At 60.7% G+C, this 1,686-nt stretch overlaps 1 pseudogene; it reads left to right on the top strand.

Annotated features, from left to right (window-relative positions):
- The first annotated feature begins 356 nt into the window (after positions 1-356).
- Positions 357-1,413, top strand: LOC119922709 (annotated as a pseudogene).
- Positions 1,414-1,686: the final 273 nt, after the last annotated feature.

The raw sequence follows: 1,686 nt of genomic DNA, 5'->3' as shown, positions 1-1,686 counted from the left end.
CGCGGATGGGGGAGGCAGGCAGGGGGAAACAGAAGTGAGGCCGGGGAGGGGAAGCCATGGCGGGGGGGGGGGGGCGGAAAGGGGGGCCGATTCGGGGGAGGCTGCAAAGGGGGGAAACTGAGGTTGGGAGGTCCATTCAGGGGGAGGCCGTGACGGGGGAAACTGAGGTGGGGGGCGGCCGATTCCGGGGAGGCTGTAAAGAGGGGGCAACTGAGGGGGGGGGGGCCCAGACCGCGTCGTGACCCACAATGCAACGCGGCTGGCCTCCTGCTCCTGCTTTTGCCTGAGGCCCGTTGGGCCCCAACTGAGGCGGGAGAGCCACAGCCTGGACGCAAAAGGCCCCCGGTGCTGAAGGGATGGGTTGGTCTTCCAAGGACAAGAGGGACATTTACTACCATCTGGCCAAAGAGGAGGGCTGGTGGGCCTGCAGCGCTTTCAAACTGCTGCGGCTGGATGAGGAGTTTCAACTCTTCCAAGGGGTACATCGTGCCGTGGATCTATGCGCCGCACCGGGCAGTTGGAGCCAAGTCCTGAGCCGTAAACTGAAACGGCCAGACGTGGCGAGCACCATCATAGCGGTGGACCTCCAGGCCATGGTTCCTCTTCCAGGGGTCATTCAGATGCAAGGGGATATCACTAAGGTATCCACAGCTCAGGAGATCATTCAGCATTTTGAGGGGCAGCCTGCCGATCTGGTGGTGTGTGATGGAGCCCCTGACGTGACAGGGCTGCACGACATCGACGAGTACATTCAGGCCCAGTTGCTGTTGGCGGCGCTGAACATCACCACCCACATCTTGAAGCCAGGAGGGCACCTTCGTGGCCAAGATCTTCCGGGGCCGAGATGTCACCCTGCTTTACTCCCAACTCCGCATCTTCTTCCCGGATGTCACCTGTGCCAAGCCCCGCAGCAGTCGCAACTCCAGCATTGAAGCCTTTGTGGTTTGTTGTGGCTTTGCCCCGCCTGCCGGCTACGTCCCCAACATAGCCAACCTCCTCCTGGACCACCGCTATGATGAGGGAACTGCGACACAGAGAAGTTAAGTGGCTTGCCCAAGGTCACGCGGAGCTGGGATTCGAACCCATGACCTCTGACCCCCAAGCCCTCGCTCTTTCCACTGAGCCACACTGCTTCCCACATAGTATTTATTTTATTTTGTTTGTATGTTTGGTTTTTGCTCTCTGTCTCCCCCTTTTAGACTGTGAGCCCACTGTTGGGTATGGACTGTCTGTATATGTTGCCAACTTGTACTTCCCAAGCGCTTAGTACACTGCTCTGCACACAGTAAGCGCTCAATAAATACGATTGATGATGATGAGGCCGTGGTGGGGGAGACCCATTAGTGGGGGAGGCCGATTTTTCAGGGGGAGGCCATGGCGGGGAGAGACGGAGGCTGTGATGGGGGAAGCTGAGGCGGGAGAGGCCCCCACGGGAGAAGGCACTTACGGGGGGGGGGGGGCACGGTGTGGGGGGACCGCGGCCGGGGGAGGCCGAGGTGAGAGAAACCGAGGCGAAGGGAAGCCGATTGGGGGGAGTTTGAAAGGGGGAGGCTGAGGCAGGGGAAATCGAGGCAGGGCGGGGAGGCAAAGATGGGGGAGGGTGTGAAGGGGGGAACTGAGGCAGGGAGGGCCATTCAGGGGGAGGCCGTGGCGGAGAAAGGCATAGGTCGGTGGGGAGGTCCATTT

The sequence above is a fragment of the Tachyglossus aculeatus genome, unplaced genomic scaffold (assembly GCF_015852505.1).
Source record: "Tachyglossus aculeatus isolate mTacAcu1 unplaced genomic scaffold, mTacAcu1.pri scaffold_121_arrow_ctg1, whole genome shotgun sequence".
Lineage (NCBI taxonomy): Eukaryota > Metazoa > Chordata > Mammalia > Monotremata > Tachyglossidae > Tachyglossus > Tachyglossus aculeatus.
This window is presented reverse-complemented; position numbering and strand designations above follow the sequence as displayed.